The following is a 27,098-nucleotide window of genomic DNA, read 5'->3' on the forward strand; positions in this document are numbered from 1 at the left end:
AAATAGTTTTTGTTTCACAAAAACAAAACTTAAGTTAATAAGAAAGCTGCTAATGACAACTATATCCTCTACACTGAAAGCAATTCAGATAGAAATAATAGAGGTCAGAGATTCAGTTCTGGACCATTGTCGTTCGTTGTTTTCCATTATATAGGAATGGGATGGCAATGACCACTGACCCTTTCCGGTAAATTACGCGATCAATTATGATGTTGATATCGTTTTATTTCTATGAATTTTGAAATCGTGCATGACAAATCTTAAAATTTAACAATGCAACAAATTTATCCTTTTTGTTAAGTATAACAATTTTGAACATTTAATGCTTACGTAGAATAATACTTGAGAATAAAATTATAATCATTTTTAGGTAATTCTTTTTAATTGGAATAATCTCTCTCTATGTCACGGACTCGTCATTACAATGCCAAAATCAAATCAGAGAATATAAAGTCCCTCTTTTCCAGCTCGTGCTCGATCAATGACTTTTCTGACGAACCAACGATTCCGTATCGGTGATGTTTTTCGGGGTACATAGGCGGTGATGTTTTTCGGGCTGAGTCTATAATAAACATAATTTAGACAATCCTAAATAATCAAGATCTTATAACTATATGATTTTCACATACCATTAGAGATTAAAAAAAAAAAAAAACCTACATCGATCTATGACGAGAGAGACGATAGCGGTGGCGGAATCACTGGAATTGATTTCTGTCTCTTGATCATTTTAGACTTGAAAGCTTTCTGTTGATGGCATAACAAATATGTAATGGATTGAGAGATGAATAATCCATTTGGTTTCTCTTTATATAGACTCACCACTAGGGTATATAAGAAAATTACTTTAATTTTAATTAACCAATAAGATTTAATGTGATTATATATTAAGCCCACTAATTAGTATTACACTAGAACCAGACACATACGTGGGCTTTATAAAATAAAGTCTAACATTCTCTCGCTTGTCTCATGTGTCATTAGATACTATATGGCGTAATAATAAATGTAAATGTGCATAGTATATGATAAAATCCAACATAATATTGGTTACATCATAAAGTCTCTATAAAACATGAATGCTAATAAGGATCATAGCGGTTGTACGTCAATTTGTCGACATAATCCCTTTCATGTATCACAATACTAGTTTCACACTTAACATGACACATAATAAGGTATTCATAACGGTTCAACACTAATGTCTATGTTAGAGACAAAATGAATCTTGATCACATAATGTATTCATGTATATACTAATCATAAGAAACAAGAGTCATTACTTCGTACCAAAAATAAAATAAACGAGCTCAAAGTACCAATTACATCAAACATAAAATATAAAACAACATCAATGATGACATCCCATGATCCCCATTCTTTTGACGTGGTCAGTAAATGTCTTAGGGGATAATCCTTTCGTTAATGGATCTGCAACCATAAGCTTTGTGCTCATTTGCTCGATCGACACTCTTTGTTTAAACTTCTTCTTTAACGAAAAAGTATTTAAATTCCATATACATAGTACCCTTCGAATACTTGTCATTTTTAGAAAAGAAGACAACTGTAGAATTATCACAATAAATTTGCAGCGGCTTAGTGATGGTGTAGACAATTCCAAGACCTGAAATAAAGTTCTGCAGCTATAAACCATAGTGGATGCAGCAAGGATAGTCTGTTTCGCAATCTTCCATGAAATCGCTCGCCGGCTAAAAGGAACAAATAGCCAAAAGTGAACTTTCTCGAATCCACGCATCTGGCAAAATCTGAGTCTGAATATCCAACCACCTCGAGGTGATCAGATATCTTATAACTGAGCATATGATTTTTCGTTCCTTGAAAATACCTCATTACTTTCTTTGCATCTTTCCAATGATCTATTTCATTATTACTTTGATACCTGCCCAGCATTCCGACAGCAAAACTGATGTCTGATATGGTACAAGTCTGTGTGTACAACAAGGTTCCAACAATAGATGCATAAATATTTGTTTCCATTTCTTTTTGTTCCAATTCATTCTTTGGACATTAATTGAGACTAAAGTTATATCGCTTCTTAATTGGAACAACACTTGCATAGCATTTGTCCATCTTGAATCTAACTAGAACTTTTTTAATGTACGCTTTCTGAGACAGTTTCAACCATCTTTGTGATCTACCACGAGATATTTATATTCCGATCACATAGGATGCCTCACCCATATCTTTCATTTCAAAGTTCTTAGTGAGAAACTCATTGGTTTGATGTAATAATCTAAGATCATTAATAGCAAGCAAGATGTCATCAACATACAAAACCAGAATTATACTTACTCCCATTAATCTTCAAATATATGTTGTCAATGATGCCCACAAGAAGAGTAGTAGTGTCTATTTGTGTACATTTGATGTAATATAGTCTTACGAAGACTCTTGCTTGTAATTGCTTATTCATTAATAAAAAGTTGAAACATTCATTCAATCTTCCTTGTCTGAAGCTTTATGATAAAACCTTAGTCTTTTAGTCCATAAACAAACTTAACAACTTACGAAGAGACAAATGTAGATTTGCATGAACAAACTCTTCGTAGTTTGCTTAAAACGATATATTCGCAATCTTAGGGTCAAAGGACTATTGACCTCAGTACAATTGTTAGAAGAATCTATGATGTCTGGTTATGAGGCATTGAGAGTTGGAGACTCTATAGTTCTTCTAGGTATCTTCCGAAGGTACTGAATTGACCAGTGCACTTCTAGAGACAAGATAAGAACAAACCATTTAACCTCCTATGTCTCGAAGTCACTACGTATGAATTGCATCATGCTTACCTTAATCCTGAAATGAGACATGCCATTTCACAGCTTACGTATTCTCATTTGAGAAAGTCAGAGTTCGGACTCACTATGTGATTCCAAACAGGGCCTATTGGTGAAGTACTAAGTTGTGAGAATGTCATGAGTAACTTTGTGAAGTTCTCATAGATACGGAATTCATGTACAAGATTGCTGAAATGCAATGTATGTCACCTCATGCTTTGTTCCTTGGAGTGTGAATAAATGAACTGGCCAGTGTCCAAATTGAGTCCTGACTCTTTTGGATGAAACAATGTGACTTGTTAGCTCCTCGTCATATACATTGTTTCTAACTTATTCACAAGCGACAAAGGAGTTGAGGAAATAACAGCTAGAAGGGTAAAATTGTAATTTAGTAAATCCCGACTAGCTGATGACATTCATGAAGGGTAAACATAGATAATATTCAGTGGATCCGCTCATCATAATTTGGTTGAATTCTTGAGTATAAAATAAATTCATTTGAACCGAGAGATTTTCAGTGTCAACTCTTTAGTGGAGTCAGTTGGCATTAAGCTAAACTTGGAAAAGGTTTGTGAACTTTTGAGTCCAAGTGTTTAGCTCAAGCTTTGTTCATTTGGGTCCATGAGGTCACTGTCACGAATCACATCGATAGGAATAGCTAAACTGGAAGCTAAGTCAAAACAAGAACGAAAATTGTCAAAAGGGTTTTTTTGTCTTTTGACACATAGGATGAAATGAATGTCAATAAATTTTTTTGACATGGTCATTTGATGACAAGTTTCACTCGGCCAAAAAATTAGATTTATTGGGCCTTGTGGATTAATTTCATTTCATAAGAATTTAATTGAAAATTCTTAATGGGCCTTTTTCATGTTGTCATGAACTAGTGGAAAAGCTTCTAGAAGGCCTTTCTAGTATTAGAATAGGCGCCCACCACCCAAGAGACAAGAGAGAATATTTTGTGCATAAATGTATCAAGATACTTGCCAAAAGAAAAAGAGGAAACAAATTTCCCCTAAGGGAAATGAGGTAGGCGCCCAACACAAGAAAGAAGCAAGGCAAGTAACAAAAAAGGAAACAAATCCAAGGCTTAATGAAGCCCACCTTGGCCGAGTGCATCATAGAGGAAAAGAGGAAATTGGCTAATGAATATGTGATATTCTATAGAATAGGAAACTACCTTATTGAAGGTAAGACCTCTCCTATAAATAGGAGCCTCATTTTTCTCATTCCACATAAGTTAGAGATTGAGAGCTTCTCTCTCTAGAACTTGTGGTTGCCGCCCCTCTTCTCTCTCTCTAGTTTATTTTCGATTTTTCTTGTTTTGGCACCTAGGTCCTCACTCGACCTAGTGTTTAGCTCTGCGACTTCAAGACTCGTTCTTAAGTCGTAGTGTTTAAAAGTGCCCACTCACTAATTCCTTTATTTCGAGTGATTTAGTGATAGAAACTTTCGTGGTTGCTCGAGGTGCCGAGGAAAGAAAGAGAGACGTGCTGCGAGGGGAGACGAGCGTTGCAACTTTCCAAAAGCTTCTACAAGGTTCAAGCTTCAAGAAAGGTTAGTAACTTCCATAGCTCATATTAGTTTTTATTTACATGCATATGCTCTTGTCTAGGTTAGTAAAAACCGTTTTTACTTGTAAAAGAAAATTTTTAAAATTCCGCCGCTTACCGAAGCGTTAATTATTTTCTTAAACCCTAGATCGATTCCAACAAATGGTATCAGAGCTATGGTCAAAGATATGAATGTACATGTTTTTTAAAATTATGAGCTTGCAAATCGTTTTCGAAAGTTTACTAATTTTGTGACAAGTTAGAATTGTTATCTTAGATTTTTTTTTAATTTATTGCTCTTGCCTTTAAATTAAAAATCATGTTGATTTTCTATGAGTTTGGGATGATATTAAAACACATTAGAATCAGTTCTAAAAGTTTTTAATTTTTTATATTGAAAAACGTGTTTTAAAGGTTTGAGAATTTTTGAGTAAAATTTTGTGACTAGTTTTGTTATCTTGCTAGTTTCTTATTTTTACTTGAATCGTTTTATGCTTGTTGTTATTTCTTTTATTCCTTGTTATTACCTTGCTAATAAAACACAAATAAAAGCTTTAACAATCTTCATAAAACGTTCCGTTACACTCGATTCTTTTTCGCACCTAAAAAGGACCAAGCTTTAATTATTTCTTTTTCTTCGAGCTGGAGTAAACCCACATTAAAAGTGGCATAACTCTCTGCTAAGAAATCCAAATTTGATTATTCTTTAATCAAATTAAAGCTCTGTCTGTCCTCTGTCCAATGCCATCGGTTTCGGCTCAAAAGAACATCGGAGCCGCCAGATATGGCGATTTTACTCCGAGGTGCGCGGCTGTGCTGAAACTCCACTTTTTTAGAAATCCGGATTTTCAAACCCCACTACCATGAGTTATAGAACTCTAATGAGAAAATTTTCTTGAGCAAAAATGTTTTTCATATGATTATAAACATGATGTGTAAGATTAAAATATTTTGATTTTTGAAAGTTTAATTAAAATTGAGTTTTTACAAAACTAGTTTGAATTTTGAAAAACCGTTTTCACTTTCAAACTTGAAAATATTTTGTCATCCAAATCAAATAAGTTTTCAAAATGTTTTCAAACCTATATCTATATCACATATGTTCAAAATCTATATGCTCTTGAAAATTTGAGTGGGAGGTCTCTTTGTAGACAAGCCGAAAAATAAAAAGATGTGTAATCTCAAACTTTCAAGTGTTCGAGTGAGTTGAAGTTCACACTTCCCTCACGCACTTTCCTGAAATAGAAAATAGGAAAAGATCGAGTATGTACCTTGTGCCTTTATGCACTAATACTACTCTAAACATTTCGATCTAGGATTCTCTTCTAGTTGTCCGCTATGTCGCTCTCTAACTAGGAAATTTGTTTCCGAACTTAAAAGAGTCGATGAACCAACTCCAAAAACTAAGTGGGAGGGTTATACTTGTTGTTTGTAACCCGCGATCCCCAACACTAATGAAAGAAGCAATTAACGTGGGACTAAGAGCCGCTCTTGCGACCCTCACTTAAATGGGAGTACTCCAAGGCGTTCTTGATTCGATCATTGCTCAATGAGCTACGTCCGAGAGTGAGACGATGATGACAAGGCCTCCCCTTGGGGGATTGTTTTTCAAAGTTGATCTTTTGGACTAAGTGGTTGGTTGCACACTTAGGCTCAATCCCTAGTAATCCTCTCTTGAGGCTCTGCGAAAGGATGTGAGTGATCAAACCAATTTAAAAGGTGGCTAGTCAAAATAGATGTATTGACATCTTGGCTTTGCATTAATGATGTGTCATTTACTTATAAAAGGAGATATTTTGCGGCCTTCTCTTGAGGGAGTAAATTATCGTTTGGTTTATAACACCTTTGGATTTTATCAAAGTCTTAAATAAAACTTAAATCCTAAACCAAAGACTAATCATAAACTTGTTTCAACTTAAATAAGCAACATGTCTCGCAAACATCTCTCGTTCATCCTTTCCTCGAACAAACTCGAAAACGAAAACTACGTAGATTCGAAACATAACCTCGACATAATCCTTACCAAGCACAAATGGGTACTCACCACCCCGTGTCCTCCTCTGACGAATAATGATTCAACTCAAGAGGACAAAGACGCCTTGGCGGCCTGGCTCTGCTCCGATGAGATTGTGAGGTGCTATATCTTAGCATCAATGAACAATGTATTGCAACAACAACATCGTGACATCGAGACTGCCGCCGACGTGCTCACCAATCTCCATGAGATGTTTGGAGGGCAAAGGCGTCAAGTAAGGCAAAAAGCAGTCCGACAGTTTATGAACTGTCGCATGAAGGCTAGGACTCCTGTTGGAGACTTTATGATATTGATCATTAGTCATCTAAATAAAATGGAAATCCTAGGATCTAAGATTGATGGGAAAAGTGTCATAGATATGATCTTAGAAACTCTCCCCGCATCTCTTGATACCTTCAAGATGAACTACTCCATAAACAAGCTAGAGTACACTGTTACCAAGCTTATGAAGGAACTTCACACTGCTGTAGGTCTCACTAAGAGAAAGAGGAATCAAGGAGAGGCACATGCTACTGAGCAAAAAGCCTCCACCTCTGGAACTAAGAAGAGACCTCACAAGGCCGATAAAAAGAACTGTCCTGCCTATCTAAAAGCAAAGGAACATAGTATTGTACTAGTTACCGAAGCATGCTTAGTAGCTGATAATGTATCAACGTGGATTCTTGACTCCGCTGCTACTAACCATATTTGTTGTTCCTTGAATGGTTTCATGAAAACCAAAAGCTTAGAGGAAGGCGATTTCAGTTTCAAATGGGGTGATTGGAGCCTGGTGTCTGCGAAGTCTGTGGGATCCGTGCCGTTGTCTTTTGAAGACCGCACTTTAAACTTGAATAATGTTTATTATATTCCTACCTTTGGGAAGAACTTAATATCCGTTGCTCGTCTTCTTGAGCAAGATTATTGTTTAAAGTTCATTAAGAATGGAATTCATATTTCGTTTCCTGATAATTCTTTTGTCACTGATGCATGTATGAAGAATGCTCTTTTTTACATCTATCCCACTCAACCTTCTCTTTTAGACACCGAAATAGATAATGATCTAATTAGGGAGCCAAAGAGGATCAAACTTTCTGAATCCTCCGATCTAACAAAATCAACATACCTCTGGCACTTGAGACTTGGTCATATCATTCTAGATAGGATTAAGACACTTGTGAGGGACGGTCCACTCCAAGACTCAGCAATAGGTTCACTACCTACTTGTGAATCCTGCATACAAGGAAAAATGACCAAGCGACGTTTCTCCGATAAGGGTCGAAGAGCCACTGAGTTGCTGGAACTAGTACATTCTGAAGTATGTGGTCCGCTCAGCCAACAGGCATGTGGAGGATACGAATACTTCGTTACCTTCACCGATGATTACTCGCGATATGGTTTTGTCTATTTGCTCAAACACAAATCCGAGACCTTTAACGTATTTAAGGTCTTTAGGGCTATTGTGGAAAAGCAAACTGGCAAAGTGATCAAAACCCTTCGATCTGATCGAGGTGGTGAGTATATGTCTGGAGAGTTCGATGACTTTCTTAAAGAAGAAGGTATCGCTTCTCAGCTTACCGCACCTGGCACACCTCAACAAAGCGGAGTGTCAGAGAGAAGAAACCGAACTCTTATGGAGATGGTTAGCTCAATGATGAGTTACTCATCACTCCCTCTTTCCTTTTGGGGATATGTCCTCGAAACAGCCGCTTACATTCTGAACCAAGTTCCGTCTAAAACGGTTCCTGGTACTCCTTATGAACGATGGACTGGCCGTAAAGTGAATCTTAGCCGCATCAGAATTTGGGGATGCCCTGCACACGTGCTAAGGCAAAAGACTAGCAAGTTGGCTAGTAGGTCAGAATTGTGCTTGTTTGTGGGATATCCAAAGGAAACCAAAGGTTTTACTTTCTATAGTCCCGAGGACGATAAGACTTTCGTTAGCACGAATGCTCGTTTCCTTGAGGAGGACTTCATGAAGGATGCGAAACCTAGAAGCAAAATTGTGCTTGAAGAAAAGTTGGGTGAGGAAGCTTCTACCTCATCTGTAAGAACTGTTCTTACCCCAACTGAAGCACAACCTAACTCATCAGAATCTCGTCAAGTAGTACATCGACGTAGTGGGAGGGCTACACAAAAGCCTGACAGGTACATGTCTTATGGAGACTCTCTCGTAGCCGTCTCTGACATGGATGATCCTGTTTCCTATAGCCAAGCGATGGCTTGTTCTGAATCAAACCTTTGGCTTGACGCCATGAAAGTTGAAATGCACTCGATGTATGTCAACAATCTCTGGACACTTGTAGACCTTCCTGAAGGGATTAAACCCGTAGGGTGTAAGTGGATATACAAGAAGAAAAGGGGTCCTAATAGGAACGTCGAGACGTTCAAAGCACGACTTGTGGCCAAGGGTTATACCCAACAAGAAGGGATTGACTATGAAGAAACCTTCTCGCCAGTCGCGAAACTTAAATCCATCCGCATACTCCTATCCATAGCTGCAGCTCTCGACTATGAGATCTGGCAAATGGATCTCAAGATAGCCTTTCTAAATGGCAATCTTGACGAGCGGATTTACAGGGCTCAACCAGACGGTTTCGTGGAAGAAGGTCAAGAGACCAAGGTTTGTGAGTTGCTTAAGTCCATTTATGGATTAAAGCAAGCCTCTAGGTCATGGAATATTAGATTCGATGAAACTGTAAAGAGCTTTGGCTTTGAACAGTCAATAGATGAGCCTTGTGTTTACAAGCTAATACACGAAGGCAAAGTTGTGTTTCTGGTACTATATGTCGATGATATACTACTCATTGGTAATGACGTGGGTAAGTTATCTGAGGTTAAGGTCTGGCTGGCAAAGCAATTCGATATGAAGGATCTAGGAGAAGCCGCGTACATTCTGGGGATCCAAATCATTCGAGATAGGAAAAACCGGACCCTGTCGCTCTCTCAAGCAACTTATATTGATAAGGTGATGGATCGCTTCTCGATGCAAGACTCCAAGAAGGGCCAAACACCCTTTAGGCATGGAGTTTCACTCTCTAAGGACCAGTCTCCCAAGACTGCACAAGAGATTGAAGACATGAGGAAAATTCCTTACGCCTCTGCCGTAGGAAGCCTCATGTATTCTATGCTTTGCACTAGACCTGACATCTGTTTCGCCGTTGGCGTAGTTAGCCGTTTCCAATCCAACCCTGGACCCGAGCACTGGATTGCTGTTAAGCATGTTCTCAAGTATCTTCGAAGAACTAGGAACTTGATGCTTACATACTCAGGTACTGACCTGACTATGACGAGATATACCGACTCCGATTTTCAAGCGGATAAGGATTCCAGCAAACCACATCGGGATATGTGTTCATCCTTAATGGTGGAGCTGTTGTGTGGAGGAGTATTAAGCAATCTTGCATTGCTGACTCCACAATGGAAGCAGAATATGTGGCTGCTTGTGAAGCATCCAAAGAGGCTGTATGGCTTAGAAAATTCCTTAAGTATTTGGAAGTTGTTCCAAACGTCGACGAGCCCATGACCATTTATTGTGATAATAGTGGGGCTGTCGCTAACTCAAAGGAACCTAGAAGCCATAACCGCTCTAAGCATATTGAGAGGAAATACCATTTGATTCGAGAGATCGCGCAACGCGGAGACGTGGAGGTGAAGTAGATCTCTGGCAGATCTATTCACCAAGGCCCTAGCGAACATGGTCTTCGACCAACATCGAGAGGGATTAGGCATAAAGGACTACTCACATCTTCTTTGAGTCAAGTGGGAGTTTGTTGTCAATGATGCCCACAAGAAGAGTAGTAGTGTCTATTTGTGTACATTTGATGTAATATAGTCTTACGAAGACTCTTGCTTGTAATTGCTTATTCATTAATAAAAAGTTGAAACGTTCATTCAATCTTCCTTGTCTGAAGCTTTAGGATAAAACCTTAGTCTTTTAGTCCATAAACAAACTTAACAACTTACGAAGAGACAAATGTAGATTTGCATGAACAAACTCTTCGTAGTTTGCTTAAAATGATATATTCGCAATCTTAGGGTCAAAGGACTATTGACCTCAGTACGATTGTTAGAAGAATCTATGATGTGTGGTTATGAGGCATTGAGAGTTGGAGACTCTATAGTTCCTCTAGGTATCTTCCGAAGGTACTGAATTGACCAGTGCACTTCTAGAGACAAGATAAGAACAAACCATTTAACCTCTTATGTCTCGAAGTCACTACGTATGAATTGCATCATGCTTACCTTAATCTTGAAATGAGACATGCCATTTCACAGCTTACGTATTCTCATTTGAGAAAGTCAGAGTTCGAACTCACTATGTGATTCCAAACAGGGCCTATTGGTGAAGTACTAAGTTGTGAGAATGTCATGAGTAACTTTGTGAAGTTCTCATAGATACGGAATTCATGTACAAGATTGCTGAAATGCAATGTATGTCACCTCATGCTTTGTTCCTTGGAGTGTGAATAAATGAACTTACCAGTGTCCAAATTGAGTCCTGACTCTTTTGGATGAAACAATGTGACTTGTTAGCTCCTCGTCATATACATTGTTTCTAACTTATTCACAAGCGACGAAGGAGTTGAGGAAATAACAGCTAGAAGGGTAAAATGGTAATTTAGTAAATCCCGACAAGCTGATGACATTCACGAAGGGTAAACATAGATAATATTCAGTGGATCCGCTCATCATAATTAGGTTGAATTCTTGAGTAGAAAAGAAATTCATTTGAACCGAGAGATTTTCAGTGTCAACTCTTTAGTGGAGTCAGTTGGCATTAAGCTAAACTTGGAAAAGGTTTGTGAACTTTTGAGTCCAAGTGTTTAGCTCAAGCTTTGTTCATTTGGGTCCATGAGGTCACTGTCACGAATCACACCGATAGGAATAGTTAAACTGGAAGCTAGGTCAAAACAAGAACGAAAATTGTCAAAAGGGTATTTTTGTCTTTTGAGACATAGGATGAAATGAATGTCAATAAATATTTTTGACATGGTCATTTGATGACAAGTTTCACTCGGCCAAAAAAATAGATTTATTGGGCCTTGTGGATTAATTTCATTTCATAAGAATTTTATTGAAAATTCTTAATGGGCCTTTTTCATGTTGTCATGAACAAGTGGAAAAGCTTCCAGAAGGCCTTTCTAGTATTAGAATAGGCGCCCACCACCCAAGAGACAAGAGAGAATATTTTATGCATAAATGTATCAAGATACTTGCCAAAAGAAAAAGAGGAAACAAATTTCCCCTAAGGGAAATGAGGTAGGCGCCCAACACAAGAAAGAAGCAAGGCAAGGAACAAAAAAGGAAACAAATCCAAGGCTTAATGAAGCCCACCTTGGCCGAGTGCATCATAGAGGAAAAGAGGAAATTGGCTCATGAATATGTGATATTCTATAGAATAGGAAACTACCTTATTGAAGGTAAGACCTCTCCTACAAATAGGAGCCTCATTTTTCTCATTCCACATAAGTTAGAGATTGAGAGCTTCTCTCTCTAGAACTTGTGGTTGCCGCCCCTCTTCTCTCTCTCTCTAGTTTATTTTCGATTTTTCTTGTTTGGGCACCTAGGTCCTCACTCGACCTAGTGTTTAGCTCTGCGACTTCAAGACTCGTTCTTAAGTCGTAGTGTTTAAAAGTGCCCACTCACTAATTCCTTTATTTCGAGTGATTTAGTGATAGAAACTTTCGTGGTTGCTCGAGGTGCCGAGGAAAGAAAGAGAGACGTGCTGCGAGGGGAGACGAGCGTTGCAAACTTTCCAAAAGCTTCTTCAAAGTTCAAGCTTCAAGAAAGGTTAGTAAACTTCTTAGCTCATATTAGTTTTTAATTACGTGTAATTGCTCTTTTGTCTAGGTTAGTAAAAAACCGTTTTTACTTGTAAAAGAAATTTTTTAAAATTTCGCCGCTTACCGAAGCGTTAATTATTTTCTTAAACCCTAGATCGATTCCAACAATATATACATCGATGCACGATATTTTCTTTAAATTCAAAAGATGTCATGGTATTGTGGAACTTCATATATCATTTTCTGTATATTGGCTTCTTCAGTTTACACACCATGTGTTCCTTTCCGTCAACCACAAAACTTTTAGGTTGATACTTTCACATCCATTTGATGGAGCTTATTACAGAATATTATGTGATAATTATGATAGAATGTTACATAGTTATTAGAAGATCATTACGTAGTTATTAGACATATTTATAGAATATTTTGTTAAAAAATTATGTTACTATATATGTGTATAAATACTCATAATCGTGAATGAGAAAACTCAACTTTTCTTCTCCAAAACTTCTATGATAACATGGTATCAGAGCAGACAGAAATTCAAAATTAGCCACCCCTTTTTAGGGTTTAAAACCTCTAGAAATTTGACTCTTTTTCCATAAATTCGAAATTCCTTTTACCCAATTTCTAGGGTTCCAAAATCCACATCAAAACTCATTGTTCTCAAGAATTTAAGTCTCACCACCCATCCATAAACATCCAAAACAAATTTTCGACCAAGTCTGTGTCGCTTGACAAGGATAATTACTTGACTGACAATGCTCCGAGTATCGATACGCGACAAACATGGCTTCGTGAAGACACTCGTCTTTTTCTGCAAATCTAAAACTCCATTGGTAATGAGGTAATTGGTCTAGTCAACCACTGCGAGTTTGTCAAAGAATTAATGGATTACTTGGACTTCTTGTACTCTGGAAAAGGAAATCTATCTCGCATGTTCGATGTGTGCAAGGCCATTTATAAGGCTGAGATGCAGGACCAATTACCACCTACTTCATGGAGTTCAAGAAAACATATGAAGTGCTCAACATGCTTCTGCCCTTCAGTGCCGATGTGAAAGTTCAACAACAACAACGAGAGAAAATGGCCATTATAAGTTTTCTTGTGGGACTGTCTTCGACCTTTGACACTGCAAGGTCCCAGAGCATCTCTAGCTCCGACATTTCCTCTCTCCAAGAGGTGTTCATTCGCATCCTTTGCACGGAGGGAACCCTGTCTAATCTTGTCAGTGGAGCCCTACTATCGCGAAACACGTATGGCTCAAGTTTTCCTACTAACTACAAAACTGGAGGCCCAAGAAACCCTGAATCTCGTCCTAAAGATACTGCCGTAATCACTTGTAACTATTGCAAGAAACCGGGTCACACCATACAAGAGTGCTGAAAACTTCAGTACAAGAATTAGAAAAACAAGTCGGCTCATGTTGTATCCTCTTCTGACACCTCAGTTCGTATCCCTGGTGATGAGTATGCCAAATTTTTTTAGTATCAATAATCTCTAAGGACTTCAAAACTCTATGTCACTGCCATTGCCGAATCATGTAATCCAAATGCGTGTCTTCTTTCCTCATCCTCCGAATGGGTCATTGATTCTGGTACCACAGATCATATGACTGGTAATTCAAAACTCTTCTCCACCCTTACACATCATGCTCGTACTTCTACGGTTACTTTAGCCAATGGATCTCCTTCCAATGTTATTGGTTCTGGCACTATCACACCTACTCCTTCTTTGTCATTATCCCATGTCTTGCATTTACCCGACTTATCTTTTAACCTCTTGTCTGTTAGCCAATTCAATTCCATGTTACATTAAATTGCCCAATCTCATTTTTTTCCCAACTCTTGTGTTTTTCAGGATCTCATGACGAAACTCACTATTGGTAAAGGACATGAATCTGGAGGTCTCTACATCCTCGACACATCCAAATTCATTGCTTGCCGGAGCGTCACATCCGCCCTTGAAGAACATTGTCGTTTAGGCCATCCTTTGCTTCCTCTTCTCAAGCTACTCTGTCCTCAGTTTCGCTTTGTTTCCTCATTAGACTACGAGTCATGTCAGTGTTGGAATTGATCTAGGGTTTAAGAAAAAGATTAAACGCTTTGGGAAGCAGCGGAATTTTAAAAAATTTCTTTACAAGTAAAAACAGTTTTTACTAACCTAGACAAAGAGCAAGTACATGTAATTGAAACTAATATGAGCTAGAAGTTTACTAACCTTTCTTGAAGCTTGAACTTTGAAGAAGCTTTTGGAAAGTTTGCAATGCTCGTCTCCCCTCGCAGCACGTCTCTCTTTCTTTCCTCGGCACCTCGAGCAACCACGAAAGTTTCTATCACTAAATCACTCGAAAAGAAGGAATCAGTGAGTGGGCACTTTTAAACACTACGACTTAAGAACGAGTCTCGAAGTCGCAGAGCTAAACGCTAGGTCGAGTGAGGACCTAGGTGCCAAGACAAGAAAAAATCGAAAATAAACTAGAGAGAGAGAGAGAGGATTTTTGGCCACAAGTTCTAGAGAGAGAGTCTCTCAAATCTCTTAAACTTGGATCAATAAATTGTGAGGAAATGAGGCTCCTATTTATAGGAGAGGTCTCACCTTCAATAAGGTAGTTTCCTCTTCTATAGAATATCACATATTCATGAGCTAATTTCCCTATTTCCTACTTGAGACACACGGCCAAAACAAGTCTTCTAGAAGCCTTGATTTGTTTCCTATTTTGTTCAAGGCTTGCCTTTTCTCTCATGTGGCCGATTCCTTATGCATCCCATATACAAAATTTGTTTCCTCTTTTTCTTTTGGCAAGTATCTAAATACATTTATGCACAAAATAAACTCTTTCTCTTGGGTATTTTGGGCACCCATCTCTCATCTAGAAGGAGCTTCTAGAAGCTTCTTCATTTGTTCATGACAACATGAGAAAAGCCCATTAAGAATTTTCAATAAAATTCTTATGAAATGAAATTAATTCACAAGGCCCAATAATCAAGTTATGGCCGAGTGACATTAAGTCATCAAATGAACTTGTCAAAAAATTTATTGACATTCATTTCATCATATGTCTCAAAAGACAAAAATACCATTTTGACTATTTTCGTTCTTGTTTTGACTTAGCTTCCAGTTTAACTATTCCTATCGATGTGATTCGTGACAGTGACCTCATGGACCCAAATGAACAAAGCTTGAGCTAAACACTTGGACTCAAAAGTTCACAAACCTTTTCCAAGTTTAGCTTAATGCCAACTGACTCCACTAAAGAGCTGACACTGAAAATCTCTCGGTTCAAATGAATTTGTTTTCTACTCAAGAATTCGACCTAATTATGATGAGCGGATCCACTGAATATTATCTATGTTTACCCTTCATGAATGTCATCAGCTAGTCGGGATTTACTAAATTACCATTTTACCCTTCTAGCTGTTATTTCCTCAACTCCTTTGTCGCTTGTGAATAAGTTAGAAACAATGTATTGACGAGGAGCTAACAAGTCACATTGTTTCATCCAAAAGAGTCAGGACTCAATTTGGACACTGGCCAGTTCATTTATTCACACTCCAAGGACCAAAGCATGAGGTGACATACATTGCATTTCAGCAATCTTGTACATGAATTCCATATCTATGAGAACTTCACAAAGTTACTCATGATAGACTCACAACTTAGTACTTCACCAATAGGCCTTGTTCGGAATCACATACTGAGTCCGAACTTTGACTTTCTCAAATGAGAATACTAAGGTGTGAAATGGCATGTCTCATTTCAGGATTAAGGTAAGCATGATGCAATTCATACATAGTGACTTCGAGACACAAGAGGTTAAATGGTTTGTTCTTATATTGTCTCTAGAAGTGCACTGGTCAATTCAGTACCTTCGGAAGATACCTAGAAGAACTATAGAGTCCCCAACTCTCAATGCCTCATAACCAGACATCATAGATTCTTCTAACAATCATACTGAGGTCAATAGTCCTTTGACCCTAAGATTGCGAATATATCGTTTTAAGCAAACTACGAAGAGTTTGTTCATGCAAATCTACATTTGTCTCTTCGTAAGTTGTTAAGTTTGTTTATGGACTAAAAGACTAAGGTTTTATCATAAAGCTTCAAACAAAGAAAGAATGAATGAACGTTTCAACTTTATTAATGAATGAATAGGCAATTACAAGCAAGAGTCTTCATGAGACTTTATTACATCAAATGTACAAAATAAAGACTACAACTCTTCTTGTGGGCACCATTGACAACAAACTCCCACTTGACTCAAAGAAGGTGTGTGTAGTCCTTCATGCCTAATCCCTCACGATGTTGGTCGAAGACCTTGTTCGCTAGGGCCTTGGTGAATGGATCTGCGAGGTTGTCCACCGTTGAGATCTTCTTCACTTCCACGTCTCCGCGCTGCACGATCTCTCGAATCAAATGGTATTTCCTCTCAATATGCTTAGAGCGCTTATGGCTTCTAGGTTCCTTTGAGTTAGCGACAGCCCCACTATTATCACAATAAAGGGTCATGGGCTCGTCGACGTTTGGAACAACTTCCAAATATTTAAGGAACTTTCTAAGCCATACAGCCTCTTTAGATGCTTCACAAGCAGCCACATATTCTGCTTCCATTGTGAAGTCAGCAATGCAAGATTGCTTAATACTTCTCCACACAACAGCTCCACCATTAAGGATGAACACAGATCTCGAAGTGGATTTCCTGGAATCCTAATCCGCTTGAAAATCGGAGTCGGTATATCCCGTCATAGTCAGGTCAGTACCTGAGTATGTAAGCATCAAGTTCCTAGTTCTTCGAAGATACTTAAGAACATGCTTAATAGCAATCCAGTGCTCGGGTCCAGGGTTGGATTGGAAACGACTAACTACGCCAACGGCGAAACAGATGTCAGGTCTAGTGCAAAGCATAGCATACATGAGGCTTCCTACGGCAGAGGCGTAAGGAATCTTCCTCGTGTCTTCAATCTCTTGTGCAGTCTTGGGAGACTGGTCCTTATTTAGTGAAACTCCATGCCTAAAGGGTGTTTGACCCCTCTTGCAGTCTTGCATCGAGAAGCGATCCATCACCTTATCAATATAAGATGCTTGAGAGAGCGACAGGGTCCGGTTTTTCCTATCTGGAAAGATTTGGATTCCCAGAATGTATGCGGCTCTCCTAGATCCTTCATATCGAATTGCTTTGCCAACCAGACCTTAACCTCAGATAACTTACCCACGTCATTACCAATAGTAGTATATCATCGACATATAGTACCAGAAACACAACTTTGCCTTCGTGTATTAACTTGTAAACACAAGGCTCATCTATTGACTGTTCAAAGCCAAAACTCTTTACAGTTTCATCGAATCTAATATTCCATGACCTAGATGCTTGCTTTAATCCATAAATGGACTTAAGCAACTCACAAACCTTGGTCTCTTGACCTTTATCTACGAAACCGTCTGGTTGAGCCATGTAAATGCGCTCGTCAAGATTGCCATTCAGAAAGGCTGTCTTGACATCCATTTGCCAGATCTCATAGTCGAGAGCTGCAGCTATGGATAGGAGTATGCGGATGGATTTAAGCATCGCGACTGGCGAGAAGGTTTCTTCATAGTCAATCCGTTCTTGTTGGGTATAACCCTTCGCCACAAGTCGTGCTTTGAACGTCTCGACGTTCCCATCAGGACCCATTTTCTTCTTGTATATCCACTTACACCCTACGGGTTTAATCCCTTCAGGAAGGTCTACAAGTTTCCAGACTTTGTTGACATACATCGAGTGCATTTCAACTTTCATGGCGTCAAGCCAAAGGTTTGATTCAGAACAAGCCATCGCTTGGCTATAGGAAACAGGGTCATCCATGTCGGAGACGGCTTCAAGAGAGTCTCCATAAGACATGTACCTGTCAGGCTGTTGAACAGCCCTCCCACTACGTCGAAGTACTACTCGACGAGATTCTGATGAGTTAGGTTGTGTTTCAGTTGGGGTAAGAACAGTTCTTACAGATGAGGTAGAAGCTTCCTTACCCAACTTTTCTTCAAGCACAATTTTGCTTCTAGGTTTCGCATCCTTCATAAAGTCCTCCTCAAGGAAACGAGCATTCGTGCTAACGAAAGTCTTATCGTCCTCGGGACTATAGAAAGTAAAACCTTTGGTTTCCTTCGGATATCCTACAAACAGGCACAATTCTGACCTACTAGCCAACTTGCTAGTCTTTTGCCTCAGCACGTGTGCAGGGCAACCCCAAATTCGCATGCGGCCAAGATTCACTTTACGGCCAGTCCATCGTTCATAAGGAGTACCAGGAACCGTTTTAGACGGAACTTGGTTCAGAATGTAAGTGGCTGTTTCGAGGGCATATCCCCAAAAGGAAAGCGGGAGTGATGAGTAACTCATCATTGATCTAACCATCTCCATAAGAGTTCGGTTTCTTCTCTCTGACACTCCGTTTTGTTGAGGTGTGCCAGGTGCGGTAAGCTGAGAAGCGATACCTTCTTCTTTAAGAAAGTCATCGAACTCTCCAGACATATACTCACCACCTCGATCGGATCGAAGGGTTTTGATCACTTTGCAAGTTTGCTTTTCCACTAAAGCCCTAAAGACCATAAATACGTTAAAGGTCTCGGATTTGTGTTTGAGCAAATAGACAAACCCATATCTTGAGTAATCATCAGTGAAGGTAACGAAGTATTCGTATCCTCCACGTGCCTGTTGGTTGAGCGGACCACATACATCAGAATGTATTAGTTCCAGCAACTCAGTGGCTCTTCGACCCTTTTCGGAGAAAGGTCGCTTAGTCATTTTTCCTTCTATACTGGATTCACAAGTAGGTAGTGAACCTATTGCAGAGGCTTGGAGTGGACCATCCCTCACAAGTCTCTTAATCCTATCTAGACTGATATGACCAAGTCTTAAGTGCCAGAGGTATGTTGATTTTGTTAGATCGGAGGATTCAGAAAGTTTGATCCTCTTTGGCTCCCTAATTAGATCGTTATCTATTTCGGTGTCTAAAAGAGAAGGTTGAGTGGGATAGATGTAAAAAAGACCATTCTTCATACATGCATCAATGACAAAAGAATTAGAAAAAGAAATACGAATTCCATTCTTTATAAACTTTAAATAATAATCTTGCTCGAAAAGTTGAGCAACAGATACTAGGTTTTTCCCAAAGGAAGGAACATAATAAACATTATTCAAATTTAAAGTTCGATCTTCAAAAGATAGCATCACGGATCCCACAGCCTTCGCAGACACCACGCTCTCATCACCCCACTTGAAGCAGAAGTCGCCATCCTCTAAGCTTTTGCTTTTCCTAAAACCAGTCAAGGAGCAGCAAATATGGTTAGTAGCAGCGGAGTTAATAATCCACGATGATACATTATCAGCTACTAAATAGGCTTCAGTAACAAGTACAATACCTTTTGCTTTGGTTTTGAGGTAGGCAGGACAGTTCCTACGCCAGTGACCAGGCTCATTGCAGTGGTGGCACTTGTCTTTAGACTTGTCCACCTTCGGAGCCTTTGGCGCCTTCTTCTTCGATTGAACCTTAGGTTGGTTCTTCTTCTCGGCATTGCGAGGTCTCTTCTTAGATCCAGAGGTGGAGGCAGTAGCATGTACTTCTCCTTGAGCCCTCTTTTTCTTAGTGAGTGCCTCAGCGGTTTGAAGTTCCTTCATGAGCTCGGTAACAGTGTACTCCAGCTTGTTCATGGAATAATTCAACTTGAAGGTATCAAAGGTTTCGGGGAGAGTTTCCAAGATCATATCTATTTTAGTCTCCCCATCAATCTCAAATCCAAGGATCTCCATCTCGTTGAGATAGCTAATGATCAGCATCATATGATCTCTAACGGGAGTTCCAGCCTTCATACGACAGTTCATGAATTGTCGGACCGCTTGTTGCCTAGCTTGACGTCCTTGCCCTCCAAACATCTCATGGAGATTGTAGAGCATATCGGTGGCAGTTTCGTAATCACGATGTTGTTGTTGCAACACATTGTTCATCGATGCCAAAATATAGCATCTCGCAATCTCATCGGATCGAAGCCAGGCCGCCAGGACGTCTTTCTCCTCTTGTGTCGAATCATCATTCGTTTGAGGACAGGGGGTGGTGAGAACCCATTTGTGCTTGTCGACAGTAAGGACTATGTCGAGGTTACGTTTCCAGTCGACGTAATTGTCGCCTTCGAGTTTATTTGAGGAAAGAATTGTAGAGAGAGGGTTGAGAGACATATTGCCTATAAAAGTTGAAACAAGTTTATGATTAGTCTTTGGTTTAGGATTTAAGTTTTATTAAGACTTTTATAAAATCCAAAGGTGTTATAAACCAAACGATAATTTACTCCCTCAAGAGAAGGCCGCAAAAAATCTCATTTTACAAGTAAATGACACATCATTAATGCTAAGCCAAGATGTCAATACATCTATTTTGACTAGCCACCTTTTAAATTGGTTTGATCACTCACATCCTTTCGCAGAGCCTCAAGGGAGGATTACTAGGGATTGAGCCTAAGTGTGTAACCAACCACTTAGTCCAAAAGATTGACTTTGAAAAACAATCCGCCGAGGGGAGGCCTTGTCATCATCGTCTCACTCTCGGACGTAGCTCATTGAGCAATGATCGAAGCAATAACGCCTTGGAGTACTCACATTTAAGTGAGGGTCGCAAGAGCGGCTCTTAGTCCCACGTTATTGCATCTTTCATTAGTGTTGGGGATCGTGGGTTACAAACAACGAATATAACCCTCCCACTTAGTTTTTGGAGTTGGTTCATCGACTCTTATAAGTTCGGAAACAGATTTCCTAGTTAGAGAGCGACAGAGCGGACAACTAGAACAGAACCCTAGATCGACATGTTCAGAGCAGTATTAGTGCATAAAGGCACAAGGTACATACTCGATCTTTTCCTATTTTCTATTTCGGGAAAGTGCGTGAGGGAAGTGTGAACTTCAACTCACTCGAACACTTGAAAGTTTGAGATTACACATCTTTATATTTTTTCGGCTTGACTACAAGGAGACCTCCCACTCAAATTTTCAAGAGCATATAGATTTTGAACATATGTGATATAGATATAGTTTTGAAAACATTTTGAAAATTTATATGATTTGGATGACAAAATATTTTCAAGTTTGAAAGTGAAAACGGTTTTTAAAAATTCAAACTAGTTTTGTAAAAATTCAATTTCAATTAAACTTTCAAAAATCAAAACATTTTAATCTTACACATCATGTTTATAATCATATGAAAAACATTTTTGCTCGAGAAAATTTTCTCATTAGAGTTCTATAACTCATGGTAGTGGGGTTTGAAAATCCGGATTTCTAAAAAACTGGAGTTTCAGACAGCCGCGCACCTCGGAGTAAAATCGCCATATCTGGCGGCTCCGATGTCCTTTTGAGCCGAAACCGGTGGCATTGGACAGAGGACAGACAGAGCTTTAATTGGATTCAAGAATCATTATATTTAGATTTGTGAGCAGAGAGTTATTCGACTTTTAATGCGGGTTTACTCCAGCTCGAAGAAAAAGAAATAAATTAAAGCTTGGTCCTTTTTAGGTGCGAAAAAGAATCAAGTGTAACGGAACGTTTTAAGATGTTGTTTAAAGCTTTTATTTGTGTTTTATTAGCAGGGTAATAACATAGAATAAAAGAAATAACAACAAGCATAAAACGATTCAAGTAAAAATAAGAAACTAGCAAGATATCAAAACTAGTCACAAAATTTTACTCGAAATTTCTCAAACCTTTAAAACACGTTTTTCAATATAAAAAATTAAAAACTTTTAGAACTGATTCTAATGTGTTTTAAAAACATCCCAAACTCATAGAAAATCAACATGGTTTTTAATTTAAATACAAGAGCATTAAATTAAAAAAAAATCTAAGATTACAATTCTAACTTGTCAAAAAATTAGTAAACTTTCGAAAACGATTTTCAAGCTCATAATTTTAAAAACATGTACATGCATATATTTGACCATAGCTCTGATACCATTTATTGGAATTGATCTAGGGTTTAAGAAAAAGATTAAACGCTTCGGGAAGCGGCGGAATTTTAAAAAAATTCTTTACAAGTAAAAACAGTTTTTACTAACCTAGACAAAGAGCAAGTACATGTAATTAAAACTAATATGAGCTAGAAGTTTACTAACCTTTCTTGAAGCTTGAACTTTGAAGAAGCTTTTGGAAAGTTTGCAACGCTCATCTCCCCTCGCAGCACGTCTCTCTTTCTTTCCTCGGCACCTCGAGCAACCACGAAAGTTTCTATCACTAAATCACTCGAAAAGAAGGAATCAGTGAGTGGGCACTTTTAAACACTACGACTTAAGAACGAGTCTCGAAGTCGCAGAGCTAAACACTAGGTCGAGTGAGGACCTAGGTGCCAAGACAAGAAAAAATCGAAAATAAACTAGAGAGAGAGAGAGAGAGGATTTTTGGCCACAAGTTCTAGAGAGAGAGTCTCTTAAATCTCTTAAACTTGGATCAATAAATTGTGAGGAAATGAGGCTCCTATTTATAGGAGAGGTCTCACCTTCAATAAGGTAGTTTCCTCTTCTTTAGAATATCACATATTCATGAGCTAATTTCCCTATTTCCTACTTGAGACACACGGCCAAAATAAGTCTTCTAGAAGCCTTGATTTGTTTCCTATTTTGTTCAAGGCTTGCCTTTTCTCTCATGTGCCGATTCCTTATGCATCCCATATGCAAAATTTGTTTCCTCTTTTTCTTTTGGCAAGTATCTAAATACATTTATGCACAAAATAAACTCTTTCTCTTGGGTATTTTGGGCGCCCATCTCTCATCTAGAAGGAGCTTCTAGAAGCTTCTTCATTTGTTCATGACAAGATGAGAAAAGCCCATTAAGAATTTTCAATAAAATTCTTATGAAATGAAATTAATTCACAAGGCCCAATAATCAAGTTATGGGCGAGTGACATTAAGTCATCAAATGAACTTGTCAAAAAATTTATTGACATTCATTTCATCATATGTCTCAAAAGACAAAAATACCCTTTTGACTATTTTCGTTCTTGTTTTGACTTAGCTTCCAGTTTAACTATTCCTATCGATGTGATTCGTGACAGTGACCTCATGGACCCAAATGAACAAAGCTTGAGCAAAACACTTGGACTCAAAAGTTCACAAACCTTTTCCAAGTTTAGTTTAATGCCAACTGACTCCACTAAAGAGCTGACACTGAAAATCTCTCGGTTCAAATGAATTTGTTTTCTACTCAAGAATTCGACCTAATTATGATGAGCGGATCCACTGAATATTATCTATGTTTACCCTTCATGAATGTTATCAGCTAGTCGGGATTTACTAAATTACCATTTTACCCTTCTAGCTGTTATTTCCTCAACTCCTTTGTCGCTTGTGAATAAGTTAGAAACAATGTATTGACGAGGAGCTAACAAGTCACATTGTTTCATCCAAAAGAGTCAGGACTCAATTTGGACACTGGCCAGTTCATTTATTCACACTCCAAGGAACAAAGCATGAGGTGACATACATTGCATTTCAGCAATCTTGTACATGAATTCCATATCTATGAGAACTTCACAAAGTTACTCATGACAGACTCACAACTTAGTACTTCACCAATAGGCCTTGTTCGGAATCACATAGTGAGTCCGAACTTTGACTTTCTCAAATGAGAATACTAAGGTGTGAAATGGCATGTCTCATTTCAGGATTAAGGTAAGCATGATGCAATTCATACATAGTGACTTCGAGACACAAGAGGTTAAATGGTTTGTTCTTATATTGTCTCTAGAAGTGCACTGGTCAATTCAGTACCTTCGGAAGATACCTAGAAGAACTATAGAGTCCCCAACTCTCAATGCCTCATAACCAGACATCATAGATTCTTCTAACAATCATACTGAGGTCAATAGTCCTTTGACCCTAAGATTGCGAATATATCGTTTTAAGCAAACTACGAAGAGTTTGTTCATGCAAATTTACATTTGTCTCTTCGTAAGTTGTTAAGTTTGTTTATGGACTAAAAGACTAAGGTTTTATCATAAAGCTTCAAACAAAGAAAGAATGAATGAACGTTTTAACTTTATTAATGAATAGATAGGCAATTACAAGCAAGAGTCTTCATGAGACTTTATTACATCAAATGTACAAAATAAAGACTACAACTCTTCTTGTGGGCACCATTGACAACAGTCAGTTTGCTAAATATCATCGCCTTAGTTCTAGTCCTAGGGTCAATAAGTGATCTAGCGCTCAGTTTGAGTTAGTCCACTCAGATGTTACTTTTGTGGATGATTTTTCCCGCTTAGCCTGATTATTTTTAATGAAAACTCGTTAAGAATTATTCTCGTTGTTTTGTTCATTCTGTGCTGAGATCTGTACTCAATTCAATATATCTATACACACCCTTCGCCATGATAACGCCAAAGAATACATGTCTATTCAATTCCAAAATTACATGACCCAAAATGGAATTCGTCATGAAACATCTTGTGTTGATACTCCGTCCCAAAATGGAGTTGCTGAACGAAAAAATCGACACCTTCTTGAAACTGCACGAGCTTTGCTATTTCAAACACGTGTTCCAAAATGTTTTTGGGCAGATGCTATCTCTACTGCATGTTTTCTTATCAATCGTATTCCATCATCTGTTCTTCAAGGTGCGATTCCATACAAAACACTGTTTCATTAAAAGCCTTTGTTCCCAGTTAATCAGAAAATCTTTGGTAGTACATGGTTTGTTCGGGATGTTCGTCCGGGTCTCACAAAGCAGGATCCAAAATCATTAAAATGTGTGTTCTTAGCATACTCTCATCTTCAAAAAGGGTATCGTTGTTATTGTCCTAGTCTCAATTGATATCTTGTGTCTATTGATGTCACCTTTCTGGAACACTTACCATACTTTACATCTGAGAAAGAAGCCTTGCCACCACCTGAGGAGAATGATCTTTTAGTCTATTATGTTACTTCACCAGACGTTCCATCTCCTTCACAGGTACCACCTCATTTAGCACCTGACTCCACAGACATCATAGCACTTGATTCCACAGACATCATAGCACTTGATTCCACAGACACCACTGAACCTGCTCCTAGTGTTGCACTACTTCCTCTTCCTATCAAGATCTATACACGTAGTGTCCATCCGGTACCACACACGCTCATTGATCCTCCAGAGGCATGTCCTACACCGGGTCCTTTGTCATCAGATCCACTCCGGATCAATGATCTTCCCATCGCATTACGCAAAGGTAAACGATAGTTTACTTACCCCATCTCTTCCTCTATCTCATATAATCTTTTGTAATCCTCTTCATATGCCTTTGTTTCAATCCTCGACTCTATCACCACTCGTAAAACTGTTAGTGAGGCATTAGATCATCCAGGTTGGCAGAAAGGAATGACAGAGGAAATTAATGCCTTAGATGACAATGGTACTTGGGAGTTGGTTACTCTTCCTTCAGCGAAACGAGAAATTGGATGTAAATGGGTCTTCACGGTCAAAATGAATCCGGATGGCACGCTTGCTCAATTGAAGGCTCGCTTAGTCGCCAAAGGTTTTGCCTAGACCTATGGTGTTGACTACTCCGATACTTTCTCTCCATTTGCCAAGTTGACATCTATTCGACTCTTCATCTCCTTGGCGGCAACCCATGACTGGCAACTCGACATTAAGAATGCTTTTCTGCACGGAGATTTACATGAAGAAGTGTATATGGAGCTACCTCCTGGTTTTGTTGCTCAGGGGGAGTATGGTCATGTCTATCGGCTTTGGAAAGCGTTGTATGGGCTTAAACAAAGTCCTTGTGTTTGTTCAGAAAGTTTAGCCAGGCCGTTGTACAGTTCAGACGTCGAAAGAGCAAATCTGACCACTCTGTTTTTTCAGAAGCACGAAAGAGGGTGTCATTCTCCTAGTCGTTTATGTTGACGACATAGTAATTATAGGAAGTGATACTACCGGTACTTCGTCTCTCAAAACATTCCTCCACACTCAGTTCCACACGAAGGACTTGGGCACGCTAAAATACTTCTTGGGTGTTGAAGTATCAAGAAGCAAAAAAGGTATATACTTATCTCAAAGGAAGTATGTACTTGATTTGCTTTCCGAGACATGAAAATTAGGGGCCAAACCGTGTAATGCCCCAATGACTCCTAACATGCAGCTTACTAAGGAGGGAGCACCAATGGATGATCCTGAAAGATATAAAAGATTGGTCGGCAAGTTGAACTACCTCACTGTTACTCGTCCAGACATTGCATACTCCGTCAGCATAGTAAGCCAATTCTTGGCATCCCCGACAGTTGATCATTGGGCAGTATTGGAATAGATCTTCTGTTACTTGAAAGGAGCACCAAGACATGGGATCCTATTCTCAAATCATGGTCATACGTAGATTGAATGCTTTACAGATGCAGACTATGGAGGGTCCAAGATGGGTAGAAGATCGACTACTGGTTATTGCGTCTTTGTCGAAGGAAACTTGGTCTCATGGAAGAGTAAGAAGCAACATATCTTATCGCAATCCAGTGCTGAGTCAGAATACAAAGCCATGGCACAAGGAACATGTGAGATTATGTGGATACATCAGCTATTGACAGAGTTAAGCTTCGACGTCACTTTGCCAGCAAAATTATGGTGCGACAATCAAACTGCCATCCTTATCGCATCCAATCATGTATTCCACGAGAGATTGAAACACATTAAGATCGACTATCACTTTGTTCGCGAGAAGATTCAACAAGGTTTGATTTCCACATCATATGTAAAGACAGACGATCAAATATGAGATATTTTAACAAAGGCGCTAAATGGAATTCGGGTCGAATGTCATTGTAACAAGCTGAGCATGATTAACATATATGCTCCAGCTTGAGGGGGAGTATTACAAGATATTATAATCTGATAATTATGATAGAATATTACATAGTTATTAGGAGATCATTACGTAGTTATTAGACAGAATTATAAAATATTTTGTTAACA

This window comes from Urtica dioica, chromosome 2 (genome assembly GCF_054948205.1).
Source record: "Urtica dioica subsp. dioica isolate 48M chromosome 2, U.dioica_male_clone48M_v1_H2, whole genome shotgun sequence".
NCBI lineage: Eukaryota > Viridiplantae > Streptophyta > Magnoliopsida > Rosales > Urticaceae > Urtica > Urtica dioica.